The sequence below is a fragment of the Colobus angolensis genome, unplaced genomic scaffold, assembly GCF_000951035.1.
Source record: "Colobus angolensis palliatus isolate OR3802 unplaced genomic scaffold, Cang.pa_1.0 Scaffold21, whole genome shotgun sequence".
NCBI classification, from domain to species: Eukaryota; Metazoa; Chordata; class Mammalia; order Primates; family Cercopithecidae; genus Colobus; species Colobus angolensis.
The window spans coordinates 8,285,691-8,307,410 of record NW_012115266.1 but is presented as its reverse complement, the minus strand read 5'-3'; the positions used below and the strand labels follow the sequence as shown (position 1 = coordinate 8,307,410).

Genomic DNA, 21,720 nt, shown 5'->3' with positions numbered 1-21,720 from the left:
GGGTTTCACCATGCTGGCCAGGCTCTTCTTGAACTCCTGACCTCATGATCCACCCACCTTGGCCTCTCAAAGTGCTGGGATTACAGGCATGAGCCACCAGGCCCGGCTGATCCCTTATTGATGCACATTTAGCTTGTTTCCAGTGTTTGGTAATTACATGAAACATTGCAATAAATAACATTGTACCCACACCACTTCAAATGTGTGCTAGCAGACCTGTAGGGAGATTCCCAGGAGTGGAACCGCCGAGTTAGATGTGGTTATGCACAGTTGTGAAGGAATGGAGAGGTCGGACGGCCCTCCTTGGAGGTTACACCAGGCTACACTTCCACTGGCCCTGTCTGCGTCTGTCTGATCCCCATAGCTTTGCCAGCACAGTGTTATCAAACTCTGTGAGCTTTGCCAATCTGATATTTGAATAATGGTATGTCAGCGTGGTTAGACATTTTAAAACAACAATTATATTGGTGGCTGTTTACCGAGCAGGAGTATGCCATGCCAGGCACGTTTATGTGACATGCTGCTCATTTCTCATGGGGAGCCACTGGGGGCAGAGAGCAGTTGCTCCATTTTATACAGGAGGAAACTGAGGCCCAGAGAGGTTAGGGACTTTCCTACAGTCCTTACAGCCCTGAAAAGCAGCGTGGGAGTTCCAACCCAGTTTGTCTGACTCGGGCCAATGCTCCTTCCTTATTCCAGGCTGCCTTTCAGTGACAGGCTGCTGAGGATACCCTAGGCCAAGAGCCACCCCACCTGGCCCACCAAGGCTCTGGACCCTCCCAGGGCTATTGCTTCTCTGGAGTTGAGTGATGAACAGAGAGTTGGACCCCCACGGCTCTGCATGGGGGTAGAGGCCCTCCCTGAGAAGGGTCTCCAGAGCCCAGCTCTGCTCTCCCAGGGTGCAGTTCCATGGGAGGTGGGCTCCACTGGTCCTAAGCTCTGGCAAGTTGGCATCCCCAGAGGGCAAAGCTAACAACACCGCCCTTGGCACCCCCAAGGGTTCGTCTCTCAGCAGCAGCTTCCGAAGGCTGTTCCCCCAGGCCTCTGTCCCTTTCCTGAGCCCTTCCCTGGCCTTTTCCAGGCAACCCACAGCCCCAGCAGCCTGTTCACATTTAGCGCTGGATCCCTGATCCCTTGGGCTTGGCCCCACTCCTCTCTGGATCCATGCCCCCAGATCTCTTTGGCACAACCCACAACTGGCTGGTGAGCCCAGAGATGGGGGAAGAAGGGCCCTGAGCTACAAGTGCACCTCACTGCATGGCCCTGGCAGGTTCCTCTGCGCCCTGGGGCCTCACTGTGTCCACAGCCTCCTGCATGCTGCAAAGCACCTCCCCGATGTGCCAGCTCCTCCAGTGCCAGCCTCATCCCAAGGAAGGTGGAGGCGACTCCCACTACTCAAGGGGTTGCTCCCCATGGCACCCCTCAGGCCGCTGTGGGAGACTATGAGCCCCTCACAACCAAGACCATTTTCCCCACTCCCTTCCCCACAGGCCCTAAATGGCCCAGCAACAACTCTGAACTCTGATCCCGGTCGGCCCAGCACGGGTGGGGCAGGAGGTTCTGTCAACAGTGAGAGAAACTCGTTAACTGAATGTCAATAGGATTAAAGGCTCTGATGGTCCAGGAGAAAAGTGTGACGTGACACATTATGACAGATGCATGAAAGGGCTGCCGGGGGTAGGGTCCCGTGTGTGTGTGTGTGTGTGTGTGTGTGTGTGTGTGTATGTATGAGATAGAGAGGGGGAAGGGAGGCATAGTAGCAAAGATGACAGAGACAGAGACAAGTGACAGAGACAGAGAAAGAGAGAAAAGCCAGAGACAGAGGGTAGAAGGAGAGAAAGGAAGGCATGAGAGACCAAGAAAGGAGAAAGTTTAGAAAAAAAGAAAGACTGAGAGAGACAGAATCCCAGTTACAACCAGAGAGATAGAGCAAAAGAAACCAGAGAGATTGAGGGAAAGAGAGAGACATAGAGAGCGAGAGAGAGCGAGAGAGAGAGAAAGAGAGATTGAGCGAGAGAGTGCCCGTGCGCGCATGCCAGCGAGTGCGACAGTGCAGAGGGATGGGGGAGGGGACGAGCAAGTTTGTAAATGAGAGAAAAATGAAGATTGAGCCCTGAGAAGGGTTCTGCCCTGGGAAGCCTTTTGAGGAAGCCATGGACGGCATCCCCAAGGACTCAGAATGGCAGCTTTGTCAGTCAGGCAAGGACAAGGTGTATCAAGCACCCACGGGGTGTCAGGCTCTGCTGTGGTTGCCGGGGGCAGGCAGGAGCTGGAAGAGCAAAGAGAGAGGGAGGTCGACTCTGCCTTGGGGATTCCAGACTTACAGAGGACAGAGGAGCCTGAAGTCCAGAGAGGCTAGGTGAGGCTGACGAGGTGTTGGGCCTGGGACTCCTGGCCTCTCACTCACCACACAGTACCACGGCACTGCACAACTGCATGGGACACGCGGGCACAGAGACACACACACACACAGAGCAAAGGCTTGTGACTCTCAGTGCCTGTTGTGAGGTTTGGAGGACATCGTTTCAGGTCTGCTAGGCTAAGCAGTTTGCAGAACGGTGGCCAGGAACGGTGGGTACTGAGTAAAGATTAGAGTCAGCTCCTTGAGCTGCAGGAAATGATAGAGACATGGATTTAAGTCCCGGCTCTGCCATTCTTTGGGCGTGTGATCTTGTCGGGAGGCTTTCTTCTCTGAACCTCAGTTTCCTCTCCTGAAATAGCAGGATGATAAGAGCAGCGCTGTTAGGAGGTTTAAAGGAAAACCCCTGGCACAAAGGAGTGCTCCGTGGTCCTGCCTCTCCCTCCCCTCATCCCAAGTGCCTGTGAAGATCAGGAAAGTCATTGAATGGAACTGGTCTTGGAAAGAAGCTGGGTGGAGCAGGATGAATGGGAAAGGGCACGGTTAGTGTCTAGTTGTTCTCCCCACATCTGGCCCTTTCAGCCATGGAACCAGGAGAGTTGAGGTTGGAGATCCCAGGCAGACAGCCCACAACCAGTAGGATGGACTGCACTCATCCAGCCGGAGCAGACCTGCCCAGTCCCACCGAGGCACTCCCCCATGCACATCAGGGCTCTACTGGGGAGGTGCGCAGAGCAGTGGGGAGTCCCAGAGCTGTCCGTTCCAGCCAGGGCCCACAACATCTGCTGTGCCCGTGCTGCCCAGGCTGCTGGCTGGCATAGAAACAGGCGGGAGGCTGGCCAACAGGCACTCCAGGAGTGTAAATTCCACATTTGCATCATGGATGTTCCCAGCCCCAAGGGCTGCTGACCTTTACGGCTGCTGCCTTGGTCCTTCCTCCCCTTCCACCTCCCTGAGTGCAGCCAGGCTGGCCACCGGATGCTGGAGCCTTGAAGGGGAAGAGGGGGCAGGTGGTGGTGGCCAGGGGCTGTTTGGCACGGGGGATGGGAAGGTAGGCCCTGTAGAACCCAGCTTGCCCTCCCCTCCCCAACCCATGCAGGAGGAGCCCACTCTTCCCTGATTCAGCATCCGCTGCCCCCTCCCAGCCAGGACCCCTTCTATCCCCACTGCAAGTCAGCCCGATGCACACACACAAGGGCAGCTTGGGCCCTGGATTAGCAGTGTCACCAAGACATCAGTCGCCCCCGGCTGCCTGTGACATCTCCCTGGGGATTGCCCCGTCTGTGCTGAGTGGCAGCGGTACTGAGCAAGCTGTCAGTTTTTCTGGGCTCAGCAGTCAGGCCTGCACCTTTGAAGGGTGAAAACCCCTCCCTGGGCCACCCCCACCCCCAGCCAGAGGACTCTCATCAGGGGTGGCTTGGTCAGCCAGCTGGCTGGGCAGATTCCCTGTGATACATCTAAATGAAAATCCATCTACCTGCCCTCAGGAGAGCAGGCTCTGACCTAGGGCCCAGGACACAGAGATGGGGTGCTGAGCCCTGCCCCTGGGGGCTCACAGTCAGAAGGATCTATTTATTTGTATCTGTTGTTCATCCCGCAGATATCTCTTGTGCCAGGTGCTGAGGATGCTTTGCGGATAGTCATGGGTTCAATGACATCCCCCCAAAGGAAATGTTGAAGTCCTTACTCCCAGCACCACAGAATATGACCTTATTTGGAAATGGGGCCATTGCAGATGTAATCAAATTAAGGCGAGGTTCTGCTGAAGTAGGGTGGCCCCTAATCCAATATGACTGGTGTCCTTCTGAGAAGAGGGAAGACAGCCCTGTGAAGGCACAGACACACCAGGAGAATGCCAAGTGGTGACAGAGGCCGAGATGAGAGTGATGCATCCATAAGCCGAGGAAAACCAAGCCAACTACCAGAACGCAGGGAGAGGCAAAGGAGGGTTCTCCCCTGCAGGTTTCGGTGGGAGCACGGCCCTGCTGATGCCTGATTTCAGATGTGTGACCTCCAGGACTGGGAAACAATCAAGCTTTGTTGTTTCAAGGCACTCAGTTTGTGGTATGTTGTAATGGCAGCCGTGGGACACTGAGACAGTGAGTGACACTGTTCTAGACCTGCAGGGGCTTACAAGAGAGCAAGGGGGAGATGGAGACGTGCAAACAGGTTAACAAATGTGTATGGCTGGGCGCGGTGGCTCACACCTGTGATCCCAGCACTTTGGGAGGCTGAGGTGGGTGGATCACCTGAAGTCAGGAGTTCAATACCAGCCTGACCAACACGGTGAAACCCTGTCTCTACTAAAAACACAAAAATTAGCCGGGCGTGATGACATGTGCCTATAGTCCCAGCTACTCAGGAGGCTGAGGTTGCAGTGAGCCAAGATCATGCCACTGCACTCCAGCCTGGGTGACAGAGCAAGACTCCATATCAAAATGATAATAATAATAATACCTTCCAGGCACAGGTCGAAACATCCTAAAGTGGCCTAGAGCAATGGAGACACCCCACAGACAGATTCCCTTTTTTTTTTTTTTTGAAACCGAGTCTCACTCTGTTGCCCAGTCTGGAGTGCAATGGCACGATCTTGGCTCACTGCAACCACTGTAACCTCCGCCCCCTGGGTTCAAGCGATTCTCCTCCCTCAGCCTTCAGAGTAACTGGCATTACAGGGGCACATCACCACGCCTGGCTAAGCCCGGCTAATTTTTGTACTTTAGTAAAGACCAGGTTTCCCCATGTTGGCCAGGCTGGTGGTCTTGAACTCCTGACCTCAAGTAATCCACCCACCTCGGCCTCCCAAAGTGCTGGGATTACAGGCATGAGCCACCGCACCCGGCACACCCCACAGACAGATTCTAATCTGTGTCTATGAGGAGCACATTTGGTCCCAAGACAAAGGAAACCCAAAAACTGTGACTTAAATACTTCGGGGCTTTCTCCTCTCACGTAACGAGGACTCTGGAGGCAAGCTGCCCAGAGCCAGTGTGCCGGCCTCAAGATGGCAGCTTCCTGCTCCCAGAGCTTTAGATGTTGACTTTCAACCTTATGGTGCCACAACGGCTGCCGTACCTCCAGACTTCACGTTCAGATTCCTGGCAAGAAAAAATGGAAGTTAGGACCAAAAGAAACCCTACGAGCCCAGTCTGCCCCTTATTTTTAAAAGTGAAAACTCTCCTGAAATCCCACGCTGTCAACTTCTGTTTATACAGATGTGAGGTGGGGGATTGTGGCAACCCTGTACAAAATTGGAATCTGGTCAGCAAGTAGGGAGGGAGGGAAAAGGAATTTGGTGGGCAGCCAACAGGGTCTGCACTGTTACACAATGGAGGGGGCTTGGAGCTGGTCATCCCCCAGCCAGGCCCATCTATATATCAGGGCACCAGAGTATAGAGAGGGGAAATAACTTGCCCAGGGTCACACAGCAAAGCAGGAGCAGGACTGGAACCCAGTCCTAAGGCTGCAGCCAGAACTCTTTCTACAGCCCCGCAACATCATATGGCTGCTTGGTTGACAAGGCCCCTTTAGAGGACTAGGGGGCTGTGCATCTTCAAAGCTCCAGCACCCAGAAGCCTTCAGGAGGTGAGAGGCATTGGCCATATTGGGAGGTGAAGGAAGCCTTCCCCTGTTGTCATAACCTCCCAGGGCAGAGCCCGCTCCTCTGGGTGGCTAGCTGGTGGGTGGGTAATTACCCTTGTCACCCCCTCTTCCGGGAGAGACCACTATATAATCTGCCTGTCAGCTGGGGAGAGGGGGCAGCCCCTCTCTACCCCCTGCTGAGGCTGACGCTTGGCAGATGGGGGTGGCAGGACAGCCAGTGAGGAAGGGGGTGTTGGGGCCAGCTGGTAGGCAGATGGACAAGTGAGAGAAGACAGTAGGGTCGGGGGACCAAAGAGGCAACTCTCATGAGAATTCATCCACTGGGATGTGTGACCCATGGAAGGGCTGTACTTTCCTTCAGTTCCACTGGCAGACCAGGGGAAGAGGCATCCTTCACCATAGCTCAGGACAGCCCTAAACAGCCACTGCTGTGACTAGCACCATCCAGGCCCCAGGGGACCACTTCTCCTCTTCTCTTGCTCTAGGTCCTGGATACGGAAGGTGATCTAAGTCTAGAATGTATGAAGGTTTGGGGGTTGTGCAGCTCCTGAGCTGAGAGACAGATTCTGCTTCTGAGGACAGGGTAGACTTGAGAGGCAGCAGTGCTTATGTGAGAGAAAAGCCTAAGATGAACTTGTTAAATCTTCACTCTCAGAGAGCTCAAATGCAGTAGATTCTTGCAAACCAAAGCCTTTTCTCGGCAGAGTCAACTGTCCATTTTCTTAAGTTTTCTTCAGGTACCAATTCTTGGTTCCAGAGTCTTGTGGATTAATGCAATATCCACAATGATGCCTATAGCAGCTGAGGAACCTTTTGCAATGTTTAAACCATTCACTTACTCTTATATTTGTGTATATAAATTTAGATATAACATGCATGAAGTGGGATACTGATTATTTACAGTACCAACTAGATGGGTGTTTGATGTAGTTTGGCTGTGTTCCTACCCAAATTTCATCTTGAACTGTACTCCCATAATTCCCACGTGTTGTGGGAGGGACCCGGTGGGAGATAATTGGATCATGGGGTTGGTTTCTCTCATACTGTTCTCATGGTAATGAATAAGTCTCACGAGATCTGATGGTTTCATAAGCGGAAACCCATCTCACTTGCCTCTCATTCTCTCTCTTCTCTTGTCTACTGCCATGTGAGACGTGTCTTTCACCTTCTGCCATGATTGTGAGGCCTCTCCAGCCACGTGGAACTGTAAGTCCAATAAACCTCTTTCTTTTGTAAATTGCCCAGTTTTGGGTATATCTTTATCAGCAGCATGAGGAACTGTAAGTCCAATAAACCTCTTTCTTTTGTAAATTGCCCAGTCTTGGGTCTTTATTAGCAGTGTGAAAACGAACTAATAAACTAATACAGTGTTAAACAGTGGAATTGCTAATATGTCATTTTTCTAAAAATGGTTAATAAAATGTTATTACAATTTCAAAAGATTAGTAAACATTCAGATTTAATATATTTTTTAAATGATTTTTTTTTTAGAGACAAGGGCTCACTCTGTAGCCCAGGCTAGAGTGTAATGGTGTGATCATGGCTCGCTGCAGTCTTGAATTCTTGGGCTTAAGTGATTCTCCCACCTCAGCCTCCTGGGTAGCTGGGGTCGCAGGTGTGTGACACCATGTCTGCCTAATTTTTAAATTTTTTGTGGCGATAAGGTCTTGCTATGTGGCCCAAGCAACTCCTGACCTCAAGCGAACCTCCCACTTTGGCCTCCCAAAGCACTGGGATTATAGATGTGAGCCACCATGCCCAGCCCTAGATTTAATTTAAAATGATGATTTAAAATGTTACACTAGGCCAGGTGCAGTGGCTCACACCTGTAATCCCAGCACTTTGGGAGGCCAAGGCGGGTAAATAACTTGAGGCTAGGAGTTCAAGACCAGCCTGGCTAACATGGTGAAACCCTGTCTGTGCAAAAAATACAAAAATTATCCGGGCATGGTGACGTGCGCCTATAATCCCAGCTACTTGGGAGGCTGAGGCATGAGAATTGCTTGAGTCTGGGAGGTGGAGGTTGCAGTGAGCCAAGATCACACCATTGCACTCCAGCCTGGGTGATAGAGCAAGACTGTCTCCAAAAATGGTTACACTCATTATAATTTGCATTTTACCTTTTAATTTCAATAAATAATTTTGGATATTTTAGAAAAATACCTTTTAAAAATATTTAAAAGTTTACCTTTACTATATTTTACCTTGTGGATAAAAACTTTATTTTATTTCTTTAGTCTTTTTGGATGGGTATTGTCACTAAAACACAAATTAGCAATTTTGGTGAAATAAAGGCCTGAACATTTTTATGGACTAAAACTATAAGAATTTATGAATTATGTATGTCTTTAGTTGATCACTTGTCTAAACACAGCCGGCCCTTCAACAGAATACCCAAACACACCAGCTTTCGAGCATATAAAAACCAGAGCTTTACACATGCTTCTCAATTGTGCCACTATGAAGGTATATTTGTCAAGGTAAGAGAAGAGAATATATTTTATTTAACAGCTTGTTTGCTTGATTTTGAAATATTTAGGCATATGGTATGTGGGTCTTCATTTGTGCTCTTGCAAATATTAGAGACGAGTCTGGGAGGTTTTTTTAATAACAGCTTTATTGATATATATGTATATATAATTCACATGTAATTTATGGGAACCTTAGCTCCCCCTTCTGAAGTATACGCTTCAGTGGTTTTTAACATATTCACAAAGTCATGCATTCATCACTAGTATCTATTTCAGAACATTTACATCACCCCCAAAAGAAACCCTGCACCCAATAGCAGTCACTCCCCATTCCCTCCCACACCCAAGCCCTGCAAATTACTCATTTACTTTCTGTTCCTGTGAATTTGTTGATTCTGGACATTTCATATCAATGGAATTATATCAAATGTGTCTGGCTTCTTTCACTTAGAATAAGGCTTTTAAGGTTCACTCATCTTGTAGCATGTATCAGTACTTCATTCCTTTTTATTGCCAAATAATATTGCACTGTATGGATATATCCATCAGTTGATGGACATTTAACCTGTTTCCATTTTTGCCGGGGGCAGTGGCTCATGCCTGTAATTCCAGCACTTTGAGAGGCTAAGGCTGGTAGATCACCTGAGGTCAGGAGTTTGAGACCAGCCTGACCAACATGGTGAAACCCGAGTCTACTAAAAATACAAACATTAGCCAGGCATGGTTATCCCAGCTACTCACGAGGCTGAAGCAGGAGAATCACTTGAACCGGGGAGGCAGAGGTTGCAGTGAGCCGAGATCCAGCCTATGAACATTCAGATTCACAGGAGCACTATTTTTTGTGTGTGGGCTTATGTTTTCAGGTATCTTAGGTATACACCTAAGAGTGGAATTGCTGGATCGTATGGTAATTCATGTTTAACTTTTTGAGGAACTGCCAAATTGTTTTCGACTGCACTGCTGTGCATTCCCAGCACAAAGCACAAGGTTCCAGTTTCTTCACATCCCTTCCAGCACTTGTTGTTGTCTTTCTTTTTTACTGTAGCCCATCCTAGTGGTGGGAAGGGGTATCTCATTGTGGTGTTGATTTGCATTTCCGCCGTGACTAATGATGCTCAGCATCTCTCGTGTGCTTAGGGGCCATTTGTATATCTGCTTTGGAGAAATGCCTATTTAAATCCTTTGCCCATTTTTAATGGGATGATTCAGGTCTGGGTTTTTTTTTTTTTTTCTTTTTGAGACAGGGTATCTGTCAGCCAGGCTGGAGTATAGTGGCACAGTCTCGGCTCACTGCAACCTCCACCTCAAGGGTTCAAGCGATTCTCCTACCTCAGCCTCCTGAGTAGCTAGTATCACAGATGCCTGCCACCATGACCTGATAATTTTTGTTTTTTGTTTGTTTGCTTTTGGAGATGGAGTCTTGTTCTGTCACCCAGGCTAGAGTACAGCGGCACCATCTTGACTCACTGCAACCTCCGCCTCCCGAATTCAAACGATTCTCCTGCCTCAGCCTCCCAAGTAGCTGGAAATACAGGTACACACCACCATGCCCAGCTAATTTTTGTATTTTTAGTAGAGATGGGGTTTCACCATATTGGCCAGGCTGGTCTCGAACTCTTGACCTCGGTGATTCACCCACCTAGGTCTCCCAAAGTGTTGGGATTACAGGTGTAAGCCATTGTGCCTGGCCTTAATTTTTGTATTTTTAGTAGATATGGGGTTTTACCATGTTGGCTGGTCTCAAACTCCTGACTTCAAGTGATCCGCCCGCCTCAGCCTCCCAAAGTGCTGGGATTACAGGCATAAGCCATGGTGCTCAGGCTTCAGGTCTGATTTTGATACTTACAGGGATAAAGCAACAACTGTGAAGGCTCCAACGCAGAAGGTTCATGCTTGCTTTGACATCAGCCTGTGCACTTTGGGGTTGGCAGACTTACCTTCTAGTCTTTACAGAAGCAGTGTCTGCCACCTACAATGACTTCTCATCTCTTCAGCAAAGCCTTCTTTAAACCTTCTTCATAATCCTCTGATTGCAGAGTGATAGCTGACGGTGTTGCAGTGGGCCAGAGTTAGCTGTATCCTGCAGCTAAGCACACAGACTCTGGAGCCAGCCTGCCTGGTTCAGATCCTGGCTCCCCCAAGCCTCAGCTGCGCAACCTGGGAGGCTAACTCTTCAGTTTCCTCTTCCGTAAAATGGGAGTGATAACACCTTCCTTATAGCGTTGTTGCAAGGGCTTGCTGAGCACATACGTGTAAATCCTGTTGCATCTTGCCCCTGATCAATGCTTGCTTGATTTCCTTTTGGGCAGAGCATTTCCAGTGGCAGGGGTCACGACCTTCAGGGCAGGATTTTCCATTTATGAATGGTGTTAATTGAAGGCATCCCTTGGGGTGTTTGGCTGAAAATTGCCTCCCTGTGATTCAGGCAGCCATCAGGTTTGTGGAGGAGCTGTGGGTTTCTCCCACCTCCGGCTCCAACTGTCCGTCATTCCTCCCCTCTCCTCCCCTCCATCACCCACGCCTCCTTGCTCCTTCCCAAATGGCGTGTGACTTCTCAGGGGATGTGAGAGGCGGCTGGAAAGTGACACCACACCCCTTAATTACCCTTGTTCCTTCTATGCCCCAGCACCTAAATTTAGCCGGCAGACCTGGGCACTAGGGACCCAGCTCCTCTCTCCCCAAGGCCCCACCCTCTCAAAAGCAGGAAAAGAGCTCCCAGGCACGACTTCTCACCATCCTGAGGGTGGGGGCGTCAGGGAAGTTGCTAAAAGGCCCGGGTGAGGGCACTTGGCTCCAGCAGGGACCCTTCCTGCTACAGTAGGCAGCTGGGCTGCGAGTTGTGATGGAGCAGAATGTCACCCGCCCACTCCCTGCCCTTTTTAATGATGGGGAAGCCTGAGAGGGAGCGTCAGTCAAAGTGTCCAGAATGTTAGGGGCACAAGCTCGAGAATCTGACAGCCACCCTCTCTGACATATGCCAACTGTGTGACCGTGGGGAAGTCACCAGACTTCTCTGGACATGCTTCCTTATCTGAAAAATGGAGACCTCCCAAGTAAGGTGACTGTGACATTTAAATGAGATAATATATGTAAAGCATACAGCACCAAGCAAGCACCAATTAGCCCAGCCATGACCATTATCCACGTTGCTTGACCTGTTAGCAGTGCAGTGGGGACCCAGGCCTCTGGACTCACACTTTAGTGCTCATTCCATGAAGTCACACTCCTTCATCAGTGACTTGATGCCTCTGTTCCAGATGGGGACATTGAGGCAAAGACAGGTTAATTACCAGGACCAAGGTTACCCAGCTAGGTGGCAGCAAGGCTGAGATCTGATCCCAGGTCTGCAGGCACTCGTTGCCTTTCATGAATTGTTTTGGCCAAAAGGCCCCACCTCTTCCAAGCCTGTCTCAAGGTCCACCATCTCCAGGAAGCCCTCCTGGCTGTCTCCAGGGCAGATCTCTCCAACCTCCCCGGCTACAGAATGTCTGCTCCAGACCTCCTCCCCAGCTCCCAGACAAGTTCTAGAAGGGAAGGCTTCCTTTTTACCTCTGTGAGTCTCTGAGGTTCCATGACAGAGTTCATAGGCATGAAAAATCACTGACCATTTTTTTTTTTTTTTTTTGAGATGGAGTCTTGCTCTGTTGCCCAGGCTGGAGTACAGTGGCATGAGCTCGGCTCACTGCAACCTCCACCTCCCAGGTTCAAGCGATCCTCCCACCTCAGCCTCCCAAGAAGCTGGGATTACAAGCGTACACCACCATGTCCAGCTAATTTTTGTATTTTCAGTAGAGACAGGGTTTCGCCATGTTGGCCAGGCTGGTCTCGAACTCCTGACCTCAAGTGATCTACCCGCCTCGGCCTCCCAAAGAGCTGGGATTACAGGGGTGAGCTTTCAGATATATAGAGAAAGCTGGGAACCAGCAAGTGGGAACAGAAAAGTGAGCTGGCGTGGAAAGTTAGACCTGGAGGGAGGGAAAGTATGTATGACTGACTCTGCACCTGAGATGGAGGACAGTGGCTTCATCCCAGAGCGGGGAGGCCAAGGATGTCCTGGTGAGGAATGAGGCCACTCCAGGGTCAGTTAGGCCTGGCATTGATACCCCCATGTCTGGGTCTCTGGGCCTTAGTCCCTTGTCTGCAGAATGGGGCAGTAAATGCCAGCCTCCTGGAGGTAGGTATAGGGAGGCTTGAATGAGATGACCGAGTGGGGACCAGTGTGCCCCACCCTGTGCCCTGCACAGTCAGCAGCCTCCAGCTTGGAGGGAGCTGGACAGAGCCTGAACCTGTCTGGTCACCTGAGGCAGCCACTCGGGCCCCTCTGCACTGAGGGCTCTTCGGAGAGAGGAGCCTATGAGGGAGTTATGGTGTGACTTTGCCACCCTCCCCCTCTTGGTCACACTGGAGCTCCTGGGCACAACCCCTTAGGGACACCAGCGGGGGTGGCCTGTGGCAGCCGCGACCCTCCTGCACCCAGCCCCTAGTCCACAGTGCCACCAATGCCAGGCCGTCACCAGGGCTCACCAGGCACACATGATCTCACTTAAACCTCACAGGTAGGTGCTTGCGTCTTCCCGTGCCTCAAGTGAGAAAACCAAGAAACGGACGGTTAAGGAAACTTCCAGCAGTGCAGAGTTCAGATTCAGACTCAGGCAGTCTGGCTCCAGAGTCTGCACTTAAAACCACTACACTCCTCCACTTCCCTAAACAGGATGAGACCCTCTTCCCGATGGGCTGGAGTGATTACATAACTTTACAGTGGTGCGGAGTAATACTTCCAGGTGTGTGCTAGAGAGAGCATGTCTGCGGTGGCGTTTCAGAAGTTAATTCCTAACTAGTTCTCTTCCCTGAAGGGGCTCACTGAGTTTGAGTTTATCTCTTGAAATACTGTAACAATCCAGGCGCAGTGGCTCATGCCCGTAATCCCTGCACTTTGGGAGACCGAGGCAGGCAGATCACCTGAGGTTAGGAGTTCCAGACCAGCCTGGCCAACATGGTGAAACCCTGTCTCTACTGAAAATACAAAAAAATTAGCCAGGTGTGGTGGTGGGCACCTGTAATCCCAGCTACCCTGGAGGCACAGGCTGCAGTGAGCTGAGAACGCGCCACTGCACTCCAGCCTGGGCGACAGAGTAAGACTCTGTCTCAAAAAAAAAGAGAATACTTTAACAATAATACTAACACTGATACTAATACTAACAGCTATTCTTCTTTGAGCAGGTTTTATGTGCCATGCACCATCCTAAACTTTGACATGTGTTAATTCATTTAATACTCATGACAGCCCTAGGAGAAAGGTATTACGAGTTTTCTTGTTATCCAAATAAGGAAACTGAGGCTCAGAGAGGTCAAGTTATTGGGCAGCTCCCAGAGCTGGTGGTGGAGTCAAGATCAAACCTAGGCAGTTCTGGGTCCAATCGTTCATTCATCCCACACTCTCTTAACCTCAAACTTGCTACCTCTTCCTGCCTTGCCCGTGTGAATGTCCCCTCCCCATAGGGTGTTGAAAAGTGCGTCCCACTGGGTATGGGGCAGGACCAGGAGGGACCTTACTAGCAACCAGGGTAACAAGGAATGACCAAGACATTCCAGCCCCAGCATGGGGAGTAGGGTGTGGGTTGGGCCTTTGCAGTGTCAGGGATCTGGGCGGCCCCTCCTAGCTCACCTGCAGATCTCCCTCCACAGGCAGGACCCCCATACCCTGGGAACACCACAAGCCGCTCCTGAAGGCAAACCGAAGACTCAGAGACAGAGCAGCAGAGCCTGAGCCATAAAGTGGAGGGAAACATTTCCCAGCCACCTCCTGTTCTCGACACTGCTGGCCCCGGATCCAGTAAGTGGCATGACCATGCAGAGTGGTGCCTGGGCCCCTAACAGCTGCTCCCTCAGTTCCACATGGAGAAGGCTGTTCCCCAAAAGGGCTCCATTAAATCCTTAGCCAAGAGCCACATCCCCTCTGTTTCCATCTCAGCCAGGGGGAGAGGGCACATGTCCAGGCCGCTCCTAGGGTGCTGATCTCGGAGGGGCACACGGTAGCGTCTTCAGTGAACGGCAGCTTCTTGTTCTTATGTAGTTATCGTGGCCGGGATAAGACGACACAACCATGTGTTTTGGAAAAGGACACAAAGGAGCCATCCAGGGATGCCAAAGGGGTCAAATAAAGTTTCTGGGACCTCTGTGAGCCTGTGGCTCTCGGGGCCCTGAGTCACAGGGTCCAGAAAACCAGGCCTGTCTGGATGGGGGGCCTGGCATCGGAATCACGTTCTCATAGGATGTTGCATGTCATCTGCAACAAAGACAGCTCATTCTCAAGCATCCTACTGAAACTTCCTTCCCCGTATTGGGGCTCAGATAATGATATCCCAAAGTATGGTGCTGTGGCATGCTGAGTACTTTGAGCTAAAGGAGACGGGAAGGTCTCAGAAGCAGCCTCAGAAGCAGTATCTCTCTCTCTCTGACCTGTCCCCCTTTTCTCTCTCAAAGCAGCCATAGAAATGAGAATTCCTCTTCCCTAAGGGAGGTCATAGAAAGTAGAAATATTGGGGACCGGGTGTGATGGCTCATGCCTGTAATCCCAGCACTTTGGGAAGCCAAGGAGGGTGGATGACGTGAGGTCAGGAGTTTGAGGCCAGCCTGGCCAACATAGTGAAGCTCGGTCTCCACTAAAAATACAAAAATTAGCCAGGCATGGTGGCGCACTCCTGCAGTCCCAGCTACTCGGGAGGCTGAGGCAGGAGAATCACTTGAACCCAGGAGGTGGAGTTTGCAGTGAGCCAAGATCATGCCATTTCACTCCAGACCGGGTGACAGAGCAAGATTCCGTTTCAAGAAAAGAAGGAAGAAGAAGAAGGAGAAGGAGAAGGAGAAGAAAAAGGAGAAGGAGAAGAAAAAGGAGAAGGAGAAGAAAAAGGAGGAAAAGAAAGTAGAACTATTACTCTAACTTTCCCCTGCCTTTCTGTGTAGGAGCTGGTCATAAGGAAATTCTCTGAGCCTACTTGGTCTGATAGCAGGCCATAAGACCCTCGCTCCAGCAGGGTCCTGCCCCATACTAGAAATAAGGAATATGGCAGACAGGCCAAGAAGAATGTGAACACACAGTCCTCGTTGAGTTCCCTCCCTTGGCCTATTACCCTTAAGTCATACTCTTTTGTTCCAATCACGTGTTTTTTTTTAGATGGAGTCTCACTCTGTTGCCCAGGCTGGAGTGCAGTGGTGAGATCTCAGCTGACTGCAACCTCCAACTCCTGGGTTCAAGCAATTTTTGTGTCTCAGCCTCTAAAATAGCTAGGATTACAGGTGCCTGCCACCAAGTACAGATAATTTTTGTATTTTTAGTAGAGACAGGGTTTGACCATGTTGGCCAGGCTGATCTCGAACTCCTGATCTCAAGTAATCTGCCCACCCTGGCCTCTCAAAGTGCTGGGATTACAGATGTAGAGCCCGTGCCCGGCTGGTCCAATCACATTCCTATACGACTGTCCATTCTTCGTTGAACCTTTGCATAAAAAGGTACTGTACAGTTTTCTCTGGGTATTCATTTCTTTTCTGTTTTTTTCTTTTGGTTTGTTTGTTTTGAGACACAGTCTTGCTCTGTTGCCCGGGCTGAAGTGCAGTGGCATGATCTCAGCTCACTGCAACCTCCACCTCCCGAGTTCAAGCAATTCTAATGTCTCAAGCCTCTCGGGTAGCTGGAACTAGAAGTGTGTACCACCATGCCTGGGTAATTTTTTGTATTTTTAGTAGAGAAACAGTTTCACCATGTTGGCCAGGCTGCTCTTGAACTCCTGACCGCAAGTGATCCACCCACCTCGGCCTCCCACAGTGCGGGGATTATAGGCATGAACCACCAAGCCCAGCCTGGGTCTTCTTTTCTGAAGGCCCCCGTGTCACATACAATTTTGATTAAATACATTTGTTATGCTCTTCTCTTGTTAACTTCTCTCTGTCTTTTGGTATAGGAGTGTTGGCCGTGACCCTTATGATGGGTGAGAAGAGGTATCACACCTTTTCCATCCCTACACCTGGAAGGAAGGTTCTGCAGAGAGTTCATGAGAGACGATATCTGGAATGTAATCAGAGCATACCTCTCACTATTTAAGAGGTAAGGCCGGGTGTGGTGGCTCACGCCTGTAATCCTAGCACTTTGGGAGGCTGAGGAGGGCGGATCACAAGGTCAGGAAATTGAGACCAGCCTGGCTAACACAGTGAAATCCCATCTCTACTAAAAATACAAAAAATTAGCCAGGCATGGTGGCGGGTGCCTGTAGTCCCAGCTACTTGGGAGGCTGAGGCCGGAGAATCACTTGAACCCGGGAGGTGGAGGTTGGAGTGAGCCAAGATCATGCCACTGTACTCCAGCCTGGGCGACAGAGCAAGACTCCATCTCAAAAAAAAAAAAAAAAGACATATAAAATGCCCCTGGGGTTTTTCTTTTTTTGTCTAGTTTGTGAATTTATTTCAGTGGTATAAGAGCTCTCGAGGTTAATTCCTTACCTGTATGTGCTTAGGTTATGTTCATCTGAAAGAAAACTTAAGAAATTATGTGGTAAACTATAATATAGAAGTTTATTTTTCTCTTGAGTAAACAATATTTGGAGGTTCTGGTCCAGGGCTGGTGTGGCAGCTCCACAAACATCAGAAACTCAGATCAATTCCTTCTTGTGGCTTGGTCATCCTTAACATGGGGCTTCTACCTCATGATCCAAGATAGCTGCTTCTGCTCGAGCAATCACATGCATATTCCTTTCCAACAGAAAAGGAGAAGAGGTAACAGGGTGCAACCTCCTGCCTCTGAATGGCACTTCTTCTTATAACTTACACACATGGCCATACCTGGCTATAAGGGAGGCTGGGAAATATAGCTTAAATTTCAGGGAATTGTTTGCCCAGCAAAAATCAGGGGTTCTGTGGCAAAGAAGACAGAGAACAGATGTTGGGGAATAGTTAGCAGTCTCTGGCACACCTTGGTATTTCTCCATTCCGCGTGGGAAAGATGGCCATGTACTTTCTGGTACTCTGCTCCAGGTGACCTTGTTCTTGTATGTTACATGTTCTTGTGTGTTACTTTTTTTTTTTTGAGATGGGGTCTTGTTCTGTTGCCCAGGCTAGAGTGCAGTGGCACAATCTCAGCTCACTGCAACCTCTGCCTCCCAGGTTCAAGAAATTCTCTTGCCTCAGCCTCCTGAATAGCTGGGATTACAGGTGTGCGCCACCATGCCCATCTAATTTTTCTGTTTTTAGTAGAGACAGGGTTTCACCATGTTGGCCAGGCTGGTCTCGAACTCCTGACCTCAAGTGACCACGTGCCTCAACCTCCCAAAATGCTGGGATTATAGTCATGAGTCACTGTGCCCGGCCTTGTGTGTTACTCTTAACTCCTCAACTTAAGTTGAGTTTCTCTTAACTCCTCTTACTCTAAGAGCAAGATTCAGGCCTCCAGAACAAAGCCCTTAGCCTGACATTCAGAGCCCTTGACCACTGGGTCTCAGGAACTGCCACAGCCCTGTGCAGCCTGTGTCCAGCCTCTTGGAGCCACCTGCCTGCTCCATTCCTTGCCTCCCCAGACTGTTCCCTCTGCCTGAATGGCCCTCCCGGACCTCCGATGCCAGGGGCAGTCCTATCCAACCTCGAAGACCCAGTGCTGAGGCATTGCTCTGTCAGTGCAACCTTGCAGGGCCTCGCTGGGGGAGAGTCAGAATCCCTTTCTCCTGCCCTCCCTTGGGCTTCCGGAGCCTTCCGTCATCCTCTATTTATAGTTCAAGTCAGGTGCCCCTGGACACGTTGCTGGGAGGGAAGGGCCTCAGCTGGGAGAGCCGGTTCTGTGACCTGCTAGGGAAGGGCTGGGATTTTCCAGGACGGCTCCTCTAGCCCTGTAGTCCCCCTGGCTACATCTGTCTACTGGGAGATGGAGTCCCCTATCTGGACAGCCTTAATCTGGTGCACCTGGTGGCTGCTTGTCTCCTTGGCTTTGCTGTGAGCCCTGGGGCCTGGGGATGGGCTTCTCTCCAGCCCTGGGCCTGCTCCTGCCTCTGCTGTGGTGAGGTGACCTGAGTAACGGGTTGGGTTAGGTGGTCTCTATGTTGGTAGGGGTCTGAGTAGGGTCAGGCATGCTCTAGGGGAGGGTTCCTCTTGCAAGAGTTGGGTAGAGAGGACAGGAACCGGCTGTAACTTTGCAAAGCTGTCCCGGGACGCTCAGCTTCCCTCCTGTTGTCCTCCACTCTCCAGAAAGCCCAGCAGGGAGAGAAGAGCCTTGTGTCCCCATACTCAATGTCATTGTCACCTCCCCTCACTCAGCCCAGCCGGTCCCAGTCAGCTCCAGACCAACTCGGAACACTCGGGAAGCTGAATCCTTTGACCTCTTCAAGCCATTGCTCGACATCCCCCAATCACAGCCTCCCCAACTCCCATCTCCAAAGGCCTCTCTCCTCCCCAGATCCCCGGCTGTCACCATCCTCATTTTTCTAACAAGCTGACAAACTTGAATTCTGAGCGAGCATGACCTGGGGTCATGCTCCCACTTACACGCCCACTTTCACATACAGACACCGACCCTGATGCCAAGGACATCCGCTGGCTGAATGCCTCCTCCTGCCCTTTCATGAGCCCCAACACCCAGTCCTGACTACCTGCACCCAGCCCTGGACCCTCAAGCAACTGTAGGAACCCCCTCTACAAGACTCAGCCCTTTTGCCACCAGTGGGACTTGCAGGCCCAGCTGACCAGCACCTTCTTGCCTGCTGTGGGCCATGTGACTGGCGGAATTCCACCACATCCGCCCTGAGCCTCGCCTAAATCAGGACAAAGTTTAGGTGTTCAGAATCAGATGGACCTGACTATGTGACCTTGGGCAAGTGACTAACCCTCTCTGAACCTCTGACATTTGTAGCTGACTCCAATCTGATACATGGGCTCCCCAAGGGCCTGAGAAAGGGAACCAGTGGGCCCCACGTCCTCACGAGTTTGAAACCTCACTCTTCCCTCCCTTGCCCTTGGAAAGTGACGGCAGGAGGCTCCTTCATGGGGGTGGCTAGAATGAGGAGGGAGGACCAGGAAGCCTCCTGACCTTGCCCCAGGAGCTGGCAGTCCCCAGTCCCACCTTACCCAGAGATCACCCAGGGGAGACCACTCTGGCTCAGGGATGCAGGTGCTGGTGCCAACTAGGAGAAGCAGTCTAGAGCGCCTCCCAGTGGACACCAAGGGAACGTCTACCCTGGCTGGCCTGTGGGACAGCCCTGTGATTTCAGCCCTTGGCCTGCAGTCAGGCTCCAGTACTGACCCCAGCACCAGCAGTGGCAAATTCCACCTCATTTGAGGAATCTCAGTTTCCTCTTCCACAAAACAAAAATAATGATAACATCATCATGTAAGACCACAGTGAGGCTTCTGTCGGGTGACCCAGGCGACTTGCCTTCCACACTAATGTTTTCCAGGTCTAGAGAGGCCAGGGCTTGCCTGGGGACCACAGTGAGCTGTGGTGAGGAGTCAAGGGTTCAGGCTGTCAGACTCCTGGTCCACTGCTCTTTCCACTCCTGGGAGGTGCCTCAATGTGACCTTGGACTCTCCAGGCCTATTAACTCCTCCGTGTGGCTCTGGAAGTTTTCAGATGTTTTAGTGCTATTAACACGCCTGTCCCAGGAATAAGCTTACAGATGCATCCAATTAACCTTCTGCCAACAATTCTGGGATGTGATTTTTTTTCCAGCCTTTGCAGGGAGATCTCTGTTCCCATCTCCTTCCTGGAAGACAGAAGCCTTGTGTGAGCCCCTTGTGTGATGTCACCCCAGCTGGGGCCACCGGATGTTGGTCCTCAGCAGGGAGACTTTGGGTCCTCCACCAGGACCCAGGGTTGACCTGCACGGCCAGGCCCCATGGCCTGGGTGGAAACTTGTTTCTGCCACAGATGAGGAATTGCAGGGTTGAAGGTGTGGAGAGGAAAATGGCCTCCACAGTGGGGAAGTAGGCTGCAAAGGGAATCCCAGCCCCAGCCCCAGCCCCAGAAGACCCATTTATTTGCCCTCTAACTGTGGCGAAGGGGCCCTTTCTGAAATGCATGCAGCTCCCGAGTTCCTCTACGGTGGTGTCGGGCTGGTGCTGGGCACTGAGCGGGGCAGCAGGGGAATTCAGCCACGTCAGGCGCTGTGGCTGTGCTGCGGGCCCTGTGTTTTCCTCTGGAGGTGGCTGGCCGTGGGGCCCCTGGAATTGTGGGCTGGAGCTCTCCTGCTCCCTCTGGCTGGGTCTCTATTGCTGTAGCCCCTAGAATCACCTCTTACAGCCTTGAAAGGCCCAGGGAGACTTGACCCTGGGGCTGGGAACCCTCGGGCGGAAGGGACGTGTTCATAAACACATGCACGCTGTGCCATACTAGCTTTTAGACAGACAAAGACGAAGACTGGGTGACCACACGACCTTCAGGACTCACACAACAACAACAACAACACACACACACACACACACACACACACACGGGTGAGGGGAAAGGAGAAGCATCCAGGCAGGCCCTGAGGGAGGAGGGCAGAGAGCCAAGGGTATGAACTGAGCGATCGTGGAAGCCATAGGGCCCCTGGAGGAGCAGAGAAGGAACCTGTTCCCGTCCTGACCAGATCGCCTTGCCCAAGGCCCCCACCAAGCAGTTGGGGGTGGGGCGGGGGCGGGGAGTGAGGACAAGGGCCTGAAGCTGGTAACCTGCCCCCGGGCAGGATGGCTCTGGGAGGCGATGGAGAGGCTCACCCCCTCCCTGCTTCCCAGCTGAATTGGACTTTCACAGTCTCTGCTCACTGCCTCTTCCCACCCTCACCTTTCCCTCTTCTCCCAGCTCACCCAGCCCCTGCCTGCACTGAGGGGGACATACTCCCCAACACCTCCTTGGCTTTGCAGATGCTATCCCCCTTGCCTGGAATCCCCCTGCTGCCACCGCCTTTTGCCTTCACTCTACTCTCCTGACAAACACCAGCTCACTTGCAAGGCCCAGCTCAATGCCTCTTTCTCTGGGTAGCCTTCCCACCACCTCTTTCTTCCTGGCAGAATTCATCTGTGTCCCCGCCCCCGGTGCTCCTGGGGCCCTTGCACCGACCTCTGCTGCTCCGAAGGCTTCCTGCTGTAATACTCCATGTGCACAGCTGAATCCCTGACTCGACTCTGCTGAGAAGGTTGTGCTTTTTTCTATTTTGTACCGAGGGCAACGGGAGGCATTGGAACAGTTTTAAAGGAGCTGCGCAACAGGATCGAATTTGTGCTTTGAAAGATCACCGGGGCAGCCGCGTGGCAGACGGAGGCAGGGAGAGTACAGAG

General features: G+C 51.4%; 1 long non-coding RNA gene across 1 annotated transcript; it reads left to right on the top strand.

The window, feature by feature from the left end:
• The first annotated feature begins 7,082 nt into the window (after positions 1 to 7,082).
• Positions 7,083 to 20,319, top strand: LOC105512296. The gene is made up of 4 exons (XR_001001831.1): positions 7,083 to 7,168; positions 14,119 to 14,266; positions 16,392 to 16,534; positions 20,135 to 20,319. It is a non-coding gene; the product is annotated as an uncharacterized LOC105512296 (long non-coding RNA).
• The last annotated feature ends 1,401 nt before the right edge of the window (positions 20,320 to 21,720 follow it).